We start from the raw sequence: 10917 nt of genomic DNA on the forward strand, positions 1-10917 counted from the left end.
TGACTGGTGTGAGGTGGTATCTCATTGAGGTTTTGATTTGTATTTCCCTGATGCCGAGCGATGTTGAGCACTTTTTCATGTGTCTGTTGGCCATTTGGATGTCTTCTTTGCAGAAATGTCTGTTCATGTCTTCTGCCCATTTCTTGATTGGATTCTTTGTTCTTTGGGTGTTGAGTTTGATAAGTTCTTTATAGATTTTGGATACTAGCCCTTTATCTGATATGTCATTTGCAAATATCTTCTCCCATTCTGTCAGTTGTCTTTTGGTTTTGTGGACTGTGTTCTTTGCTGTGCAAAAGCGTTTTATCTTGATGAAGTCCCAATAGTTCATTTTTGCCCTTGCTTCCCTTGCCTTTGGCAATGTTTCTAGGAACAAGTTGCTGCAGCTGAGGTCGAAGAGTTGCTGTTTGTGTTCTCCTCAAGGATTTTGATGGATTCCTGTCTCACATTTAGGTCTTTCAACCATTTTGAGTCTATTTTTGTGTGTGGTGTAAGGAAATGGTCCAGTTTCATTCTTCTGCATGTGGCTGTCCAATTTTCCCAACACCATTTGTTGAAGAGACTGTCTTTTTTCCATTGGACATTCTTTCCTGCTTTGTCAAAGAGTAGTTGACCATAGAGTTGAGGGTCCATTTCTGGGCTCTCTATTCTGTTCCATTGATCTATGTGTCTTTTTATGCCAGTACCATACTGTCTTGAAGATGACAGCTTTGTAATAGAGCTGGAAGTCCGGAATTGTGATGCCGCCAGCTTTGCTTTTCTTTTTCAACCTTCCTCTGGCTATTCGGGGTCTTTTCTGGTTCCATACAAATTTTAGGATTATTTGTTCCATTTCTTTGAAAAAAGTGGATGGTATTTTGATGGGGATTGCATTGAATGTGTAGATTGCTCTAGGTAGCATTGACATCTTCACAATATTTGTTCTTCCAATCCATGAGCATGGAACGTTTTTCCATTTCTTTGTGTCTTCCTCAATTTCTTTTATGAGTATTTTATAGTTTTCTGAGTACAGATTCTTTGCCTCTTTGGTTAGATTTATTCCCAGGTATCTTATGGTTTGGGGTGCAATTGTAAATGGGATCGACTCCTTAATTTCTCTTTCTTCTGTTTTGTTGTTGGTGTATAGGAATGCCACTGATTTCTGCGCATTGATTTTATATCTTGCCACTTTACTGAATTCCTGTATGAGTTCTAGCAGTTTTGGGGTGGAGTCTTTTGGGTTTTCCACATAAAGTATCATATCATCTGCAAAAAGTGAGAGTTCTGCTGCTTCTTTGCCAATTCGGATGCTTTTTATTTCTTTTTGTTGTCTGATTGCTGAGGCTAGGACTTCTAGTACTATGTTGAATAGCAGTGGTGATAGTGGACATCCCTGCCACGTTCCTGACCTTAGGGGGAAAGCTCTTAGTTTTTCCCCATTGAGAATGATATTCACTGTAGGTTTTTCATAGATGGCTTTTATGATATTGAGGTATGTACCCTCGATCCCTATACTCTGAAGAGTTTTGATCAAGAAAGGATGCTGTACTTTGTCAAATGCTTTTTCTGCATCTATTGAGAGGATCATATGGTTCTTGTTCTTTCTTTTGTTAATGTATTGTATCACGTTGGTTGATTTGCATATGTTGAACCAACCTTGCAGCCCAGGAATAAATCCCACTTGGTCGTGGTGAATAATCCTTTTAATGTACTGTTGGATCCTACTGGCTAGTATTTTCGTGAGAATTTTTGCATCCATGTTCATCAGAGATATTGGTCTGTAATTCTTTTTGATGGGGTCTTTGGTTTTGGGATTGAGGTAATGCTGGCCTCATAAATTGAGTTTGGAAGTTTTCCTTCCATTTCTATTTTTTTGGAACAGTTTCAGGAGAATAGGTATTAATTCTTCTTTAAATGTTTGGTAGAATTCCCCTGGGAAGCCATCTGGCCCTGGGCTCTTGTTTGTTGGGAGATTTTTGATAACTGCCTCAATTTCCTTACTGGTTATGGGTCTGTTCAGGTTCTCTATTTCTTCCTGTTCAGTTTTGGTAGTTGATACATCTCTAGGAATGCATCCATTTCTTCCAGATTATCTAATTTGCTGGCATAGAGTTGCCCATAATATGTTCTTATAATTGTTTGTATTTCTTTGGTGTTGGTTGTGATCTCCCCTCTTTCATTCATGATTTTGTTGATTTGGGTCCTTTCTCTTTTCTTTTTGATAAGTTTGGCCAGGGGTTTATCTATCTTCTTAATTTCTTTCAAAGAACCAGCTTCTAGTTTTGTTGATCCATTCTGCTGTTCTTTTGGTTTCTATTTCATTGATTTCTGCTCTGATCTTTATTATTTCTCTTCTCCTGCTGGGTTTAGGCTTTATTTGCTGTTCTTTCTCCAGTTCCTTTAGGTGTAGGGTTAGGTTGTGTATTTAAGACCTTTCTTGTTTCTTGAGAAAGGCTTGTATTGCTATATAGTTCCCTCTTAGGACCGCCTTTGCTGCATCCCAAAGATTTTGAACAGTTGTGTTTTCATTTTCATTGGTTTCCATGTATTTTTTTAATTCTTCTTTAATTTCCTGGTTGACCCATTCATTCTTCAGTAGGATGCTCTTTAGCCTCCATGTGTTTGAGTTCTTTCCAACTTTCCTCTTGTGACTGAGTTCTAGTTTCAAAGCACTGTGATCCCAAAATAAGCAGGGAATGATCCCAATCTTTTGGTACAGTTGTGACCTGATTTGTGACCCAGGGTGTGATCTGTTCTGGAGAATGTTCCACGTGCACTAGAGAAGAATGTGTATTCTGTTGCTTTGGGATTGAATGTTCTGAATATATCTGTGAAGTCCATCTGGTCCAGTGTGTCATTTAAAGCCTTTATTTCCTTGTTGATGTTTTGCTTAGATGATCTGTCCATTTCAGTGAGGGGGATGTTAAAGTCCCCTACTATTACTGTATTATTGTTGGTGTGTTTCTTTGATTTTGTTATTAATTGGCTTACATAATTGGCTGCTCCCATGTTAGGGGCATAAATATTTACAATTGTTCGATCTTCTTGTTGAGGGACACTTTGAGTATGATCTAGCATCCTTCCTCATCTCTTATTACAGTCTTTGGTTTAAAATCAAATTTGTCTGATATAAGGACTACCACCCCAGCTTTCTTTTGATGTTCATTAGCATGGTAATGGTTTTCCACCCCCTCACTTTAAATCTGGAGGTGTCTTTGCATCTAAAATGACTCTCTTGCAGACAGCATATCGATGGGTCTTTTTTTTTTTTTAATCCAATCTGATGCCCTGTGTCTTTTGATTGGAGCATTTAGCCCATTTTCATTCAATGTAACTATTGAAGGATATGAATTTAGTGCCATTGTATTGCCTGTAAGGTGCCTGTTACAGTATATTGGCTCTGTTCTTTTCTGGTCTGTGTTACTTTTAGGCTCTCTCTTTGCTTAGAGGACCCTTTTCAATATTTCTTGTAGGGCTGTTTTTGTTTGTCCTGGAAGTTTTTTATCTCTCCTCTATTTTCAATGACAGCCTAGCTGGATATAGTATTCTTGGCTGCATATTTTTCTCGTTTAGTGCTCTGAATATATCTTGCCAGTCCTTTCTGGCCTGCCAGGTCTCTGTGGATAGGTCTGTTGCCAATTTAATGTTTCTACCATTGTAGGTTACAGACCTCTTTTCCTGAGCTGCTTTCAGGATTTTCTCTTTGTCTCTGAGACTCATAAGTTTTACTTTTAGATGTCGGGGCATTGACTTATTTTTATTGATTTTGAGGGGGCTTCTCTGTGCCTCCTGGATTTTGATGCCTGTTTCCTTCCCCAAATTAGGGAAGTTCTCTGCTATAGTTTGCTCCAATATACCTTCTGCCCCTGTCTCTCTTTCTTCTTCTTCTGGGATCACAATTATTTTAATGTTGTTTCGCTTTATGTTATCACTTATCTCTCGAATTCTCCTCTCGTGATCCAGTAGTTGTTTATCTCTCTTTTTCTCAGCTTCTTTATTCTCCATCATTTGGTCTTCTATATCACCAATTCTCTCTTCTGTCTAATTTATCCTGCAGTTAGAGCCTCCATTTTTTATTGCACCTCATTAATAGCCTTTTTGATTTTGACTTGGTTAGATTTTAGTTTATTTCTCCAGAAAGGGATTCTCTAGTATCTCCTATACTTTTTTCAAGCCCAGCTAATATCTATAATCATCATTCTGAACTCTAGTTCAACACCTTACTAATGTCTGTATTGATTAAGTCCCTGGCAGTTGGTACTGCCTTTTTTTCTTTTTTTTTGAGGTGAGTTTTTCCATCTTGCCATTTTGTCCATAGGGGAATAAATGAATGAGTGAACAAAATGCTAAAAAAATGCTAAAAGGGTAACAATGATCCCAGAAAAATATACACTAAACAAATCAGAAGAGACCTGTAACTCGGGGGGGGGGGGGGGGGAGGTTGGGGGGGGGAAGAAAGGGGAAAAAGAAAGAAAATGAAGAAAAGAATATGATCAGGCTGGTAAATATATCAGAGCCACACACTAGATTTTGGGTGTATTTTGGTCTGTTAGAAGAAATTGCCTCCCAAAATTTTAAAGAATGAAAAACTTACATAAATATATATATATATACACAAAAATAAGTGTAAATACAATGAAGGGATGGAACATGAGTGTAAAGATGAAAAATAAAAATGATTTTTAAAAAGGAATTGGTAAGATGTTGGCTGAAAAAGGGAAGAAGAAAAATTCGACTAAAAAAATAGAAAAAGAAAAAAATACAGAAAATTTAGAAAAATTAACCTTGAAAGACTAAAGAATCATGGTAAAAAAGCCATGAATTCTATGTGCAGTATTCCCCTAGCTCTGGAGTTCTGACGTTCTCATTGATCGGTAAACTTGGTCTTGGCTGGCTGTTCTTGGGAACAGAGGGGCCTGGGGGAGGGGCCTCTTGCCCTGGTTCCCCAATGTCTTTGCCCGAGCTGGAATTGCCCCGCCCTTGCCCTGTCTGGGCTAAGTAATCTGCTTGGGTTTGCTCTCAGGAGCTTTTGTTCTCTGCAAGCTTTCTGTACAAGGTTGGAGGATGAGAGTGAAAATGGTGGCCTCCCAATCTCTGCCCCAGAGGAGCCGAGAACTCAGGGCCCCACTCCTCAGTGAGTCCCCAGAGAAAAGCAGTCAGTCAGTCCCATCTCCCTGGTCTCTGGCCACACCCCGTGCTCACCCGGCCTGTGACAAAGCGTTTCTATCTCTGGCACACGACTCGGTGTGGAGTCTCCAAACCCAGCCGATCCCTGCAGTGTGCTTCTGCGTCGCTCCTCCCGGGGGAGGAAGGGGAGTCTCCCTGGATCTGCCACTTGTTTAGTCCCTGCTGGAGGAGCGGTGGCCCAACTGTGCCGCGGACCACGGTTTATGGCAACCCCGAGCTGAGAACCTGCTCCTCGGCTCCGTCTCTGCAGCCGGCTTCCTGCTCCGATACCTGGGAGCTCTGCCGCACTCAGGCACCCCCGGTCTTTCTGTGACCCTGGGGTCCTGAGACCACACTGTCCCAGCAAGGGTTCCACCCCCTGCTTGGCCACTGGAGCAATGTCCCTCAGCGGAGCAGACTTGTAAAAGTTCTGATTTTGTGCTCCACTGCTCTATCACTTGCTGGTAGCAGCTGACGGAGGCCCCCTCCCTCCCCGCCATCTATCTTCCTGAATATCACCTCGGATTCATTTCTCCACACGTCCTACCTTCCAGAAAGTGGTCGCTTTTCTGTTCAGAGAGTTGCTGCTATTCTTTTCTTCCATCTCCTTTTGAGTTCATAGGTGTTCAGAATGGTTTGATCCCTATCTAGCTGAATTCCTGAGACCAGACGAAATCCAGGTCTCCTACTTCTCCGTCATCTTTCTCCTCAAGGATCAGAAGTTCACTTCTATTCCTTGTTTTTTGTTTGTTTGTGGGGTTTTTTTTCAGAATTTTTATCATGAACAAATATGGAAATATAAGTTTTTTTTTCTTACATCTGTTGATATGATCATATGTTTTTTCTTGTTTAGTCTGGTAATATGATGAATTACATTGATTTTCAAATGTTAAACTAGTCTTAGATTCCTTGGAATAAACCCCATTTTGTTGTGACGTATATTCCTTTGTATATATTGCCAGATTTAATTTGCTATTATTTTAAAAGGATTTTTAGCTCTATATTTATGAGAGATATTGGTCTGTAGCTTTATTTTCCTGTAATGTCTGTTTTATTTTGTTATTAGTCTCAGGATATGTTGAGAAGTGTTTCTTCCTCTTCAGTTTTCTAGAAGAGATTGTGTAGAATTGGTATTATTTCTCCCTTAAATTTTAAAGAATTCACCAATAAAGCTATCTCTGCCTGAAATTTTCTTAGTGGGAAATTTTTACGTTAGAAATTCAATTTCTTTTTTTCTTATTGAGGTATAATTGACATATAACATTATATTAGTTTCAGGTGTACAACATAATGATTTGATATTTGTATATATTGCTAAAATGATCTTCACAATAAGTCTAGTTAACATCCATCCCCATGCATAGTTACAATTTTTTTCCCTGCAATGAGGACTATTAGGATCTACTCTTTTTCTTTATTAGAGAGAAAATTATTCTGGTTACCTATTTCCCCTTGAGTGAGCTTGATAGTTTGTATCATTCAAAGAATTTACCCACTTCATCTAGGTAGTTATATTTGTAGACATAAATTTGTTAATAATATTCTTTTTATTCTTTTAATTTTAATCTATAATAATGTCACTCTTCTCAGTTCTGATACTGGTAATTTATGGTTTTCTTTTTTCCAGGACAATCTGACTAGAAGTTTATCAATTTTATTGATCTTCTGAAAGAATAAGCTTTTGGTTTCATTGATTTTCTCTATTGTTTTTCTGCTTTCTATGTCATTGATTTCTGCTCTTGCATTTATTATTTCTTTCTGCTAACTTTGGTTTCAATTTGCTTTTCTTTCTCATGTGTCTTAAGATAGAAGCTTAGGTAACTGATTATTCTAATATAAGCATGTATATATTTCCTCTTTGGCATAGCTTTAGCTCTATCCCACAAATTTTGATATATTAGAGTTTAATTTTCATTCATTTTCTTCAAAATCTTTTCTGATTTCCCTTGTGATTCCTTCTATGATGTATGGGTTTGGTTTGGTTTTAGAAGTGTTTCACTTAGTGTTCAAATATTTGGAGTTTTTTTAGATATCTTTTTATTATTTATTTTAATTTAATTCCATTGTGATTGGAAAATATATTTTTTAGTATGTGAATTACTTTACATTTATTGAGTCTTTTTTTATGGCACAGAATATGGCCTATCATGGTCAATGTTTAGGGTGCACCTAAAAGAATGTGTTCTCTCTGGCTGTTGAGTGTTCTGTCAATAGTAATTAGGTAGAGTTGGTTGATAGTGTTATTCATGTTTTTTGTTTCACTCCAGATTTTTAGCTTATTTATTCAATTATTATTATTAGGAGGGGTGTTGAAATCTTCAGCTATAATTCTGAATTTGTCTCCACTTGCATCACTTTTTGTTTCATGTATTTTGAGGCTTTATGTTTAGGTGCATAAACATTTAGGATTCTTTTGTCCAATTGATGATTTTTCCTGGTGTGATTATGAAATGACCCTTTTTAACTGTGATAATATTTTTTGCTCTGAAGTCAACTTTGTTTTATATTTATATATCCACTTCAGCTTTCTTTGATTCATGTTAGAATGGTATATCATTTTCCCAATATTTTATTTTTAACTTTATTTTTTATTTGACGTGGGCTTCCCAAAGGTAGCATATAATTGGGTCTTACTTTTTTACCCAATTTGATGATTTCTGTCTTCCTTGTGTATAATAAGCTTCCTCCACTCTGGTTGTTGAAAATATGTACTATACTTAACTCTGCATGAGTTCTAGACATTGTTCTACCCACTCCTTTCTAGTTTTTATCCCCCTAACTCTGGGTAGTCCCCTCACACACATGCACTAATCAATACTGAGCAGAAGAATTGAGGGGAGTGTTCCTCCGTCTCCTCTCTGGTGCTCTGCCCTGTGCCCTGTCTGCCTTTTTAGCCAATGTGGCCTCCCCAAACTTTCAACTCTGTCTTTTCATCTTGGGAGACGGCCAGGCTCTGCTTGAGTTCTCTCTTTCTGCACTGCAGTGTGGAAACTTTCTCCAGAAAGTAAGATGGAGCAGAAAGATGGCCTCATTTCTTTACTTCTCTCAGAAATCATTCTCTTACACTGCCTCTGTTTGCCAATGCCTGAAAACCATTGTTTCATATATTTTTTTGTTTTTTTCTCTTTTTTCTTTTTTAAGTTGTTTAAGGTAGGAGGGTAAATCCACCCCTGGAAGGGCCACCAGTTTTTGTGAAACAAAACAAGACTCTCAGTTAAATCTGAATGTCAAACCAACAGCAAGTATTTGTTAGTATATGGATGGTCAATACTTAGAGCATAAGTATGTCTGAAATTCAAATTTAATGGGGCTTCTTGGATTGTATCTGGCAACTCTAATCCCTGTTAAATCCATCATGTTCAAAGCAGAAGTCCCCAGACACTCTTTTAAGTGCTAGAGCTATATATTTGTTTGGAAATCCACTCAATTCAGTATGAAATATTTACTGAGCTCCTACAGTGTGCTGATCACAATGAGAATGATTTAGAGAGGAAGCTTCTTGAGGATATATCAAATTGGCAGAGAAGACAAAATAAGCATATGAAACTATAAGTGCTCAGTTGACCTACAATACTAAGCATAAATGTCACAGGAATTCAGAAGAGTTAAAGGCCAAAATGAATTGAAGAAGTCAGAAAATAAAGGAGATATGGTTCACAGAAAGACTGAAGGGTGATTCGGTAAGGCGAAGGGCAAGGATGTTCTACCTGCCTAACAAAGCTAAGAAACTGATGCAGAACTAAGCCTGGCATCCTCCCAGGCAGGGAGGAAAATAGCCTGAACAAAAGAAAAGATGCCTTGGGCGAGTCATGATAGACGAGGTTATTTGGTACCAGGACATCTGGGAACAGTTGTTCAGTTTGTTCACTGCACAAAAAGGTACCTGGTTGGGAGGATGAGTGAGGACTGAAGTTTAAACTGCTCCAGTTCCCAGGACATGAGCCTCTGTGCAGGGCCTCATCCAACTGGAGGAAGTGATGCTTTCATCTAATTTTAACTTGCTTTGTGGGACATTTGAGGACACCGAGGTCCCTGGGTGGGAGCTTCAGTATCTCCCTTCTGAGTTACTTCTATACCTCTGACTCAGATTCTTTAGTGTTGGAGTCACTATAGGGAAAAGCTGGGGGGAGATGTTAGAAGGTGCAACATCTGTGAACCACAGACATTGCTGTACTGGACTGCTGTGGAAGAAAAGACTGGGGAGGGACAGAATGAAATTTAATGTTATGGTTTGAAGGAGCAAAGTAGGTGAGCAACCTGGAGCTGATAGGGCTTTGGATAGAATCCCTCTGAAGTTCAACATCTCAGCGAGTCATCTCGTTGTTAACAGATGCCCTCCGATGAAGGACGGCCCTAAGCCAGCACTGGGAACTCAGAGGCCTCCTGGAACAGGCCGATAAGGGGCTTGTGGAGAACTTTGCTAACAGGCACCTGAAAATCTTTTTTTCTCTGGAAAATCTTTCAGGAGAAGCTGCAAATCAAGATTTTTAATGAAAAACTGTATCTCAATTGTTGGCATAGTTTAAAAAATTTAACCCGCACCCCCACATACATCCCACAAAACACAGTGTTGACTTACACTGTTCTAAGCAAATAATGCACATCTGTAAATATGACAACTCCTCACGTGTCTTCTCATTCTAAAGGTCTATTTCCTAGACCTAACCCTGGTACACGCTAGCTACATTATCTCTCGGGGTCCCCCAAAAAAGGAGAGAAAGAGAAGGGGGAGACGGAGGAGAATTAAGGCAAACATTATTCTATACAGCAAGAGAGGATGAATGCAAGTATTCTGGAAGATGTGAACGAAAACAGCTACTTTCTCTCCTCTTCTCATTCATCAGTTTGATCTTAAAAGAATGGGGCAACCAGATGCAGACTTAATTGGTTGGAACTTCAGCTTCATGTTTAGTTTTATCACCAACATTTCATACTAGCATCCTTATCTGGAATCTGGGAGGGCTGTTATGACTCATCTTTATAGAAAAAGCGTCTAGCAGAACTTCCCCAGCTTGGAATTCCTTGCTACAAGGAAAAAAAAAAAAAAAAAAAAAAAAACCCAAAGCAAATAACCACCGGTAACAAACAATTTGTGAAAAAACTGACATGAGAAGGGTAAATCCTTCTTTCTTACATATATGGAAATTATTGAGGACTGTGCAGCCCAAAAACCATCTAAAGTAAACTAAACCAAATTAGATGCCTCCACAGACCCACGGAAGGCGAACCTATGTATGTAGTTCCACTGAGTGAAAATAAAGAACTAAATCTTAAAAAATGAAGGGTTGTCATCTTCTTTCTCTTAAGAATTGTTTGACTTCTCAAGTCGTTATTAATGAGGAGCAAGAAATGTATGTCTTTCCTGTTGGGTTACTGCCTGCCTTGATCTTTCTGTGTGGACTACCAAGTTCCTGCTTAGTTTTATGTTTGATTAGAGCAAAGGGGGAAAGTCTAACACACAAGAAACAGCACAGTTTTTAATGGAAAAGTGCTATTGTAAGGACAGCCGGTCCTATTACATACATCTTTCTCTGCTGGTCAAGTTGCAAAGATTTTTTCCTTGGTTTGGAGGCTAGAACATTAACCAAACACCAGAGGGCACTCTTCTCACAGGGAAGCCAACTCACAGGGCGACTAAAAATGCAGGCTTCTGAGCTCCTTTCACATTTAAACCGGAGGAATGTTATTCTCTAGGCTTATGTCATTTGTGATTGTATAATGGACTTGTCCCTGAGATATCACAGGGTTTACAGAATTAATAAACTAGACCCT

Source organism: Mirounga angustirostris, unplaced genomic scaffold, assembly GCF_029215605.1.
Source record: "Mirounga angustirostris isolate CCGP_5_RB_7025 unplaced genomic scaffold, mMirAng1.0.hap1 SCAF_3, whole genome shotgun sequence".
NCBI classification, from domain to species: domain Eukaryota; kingdom Metazoa; phylum Chordata; class Mammalia; order Carnivora; family Phocidae; genus Mirounga; species Mirounga angustirostris.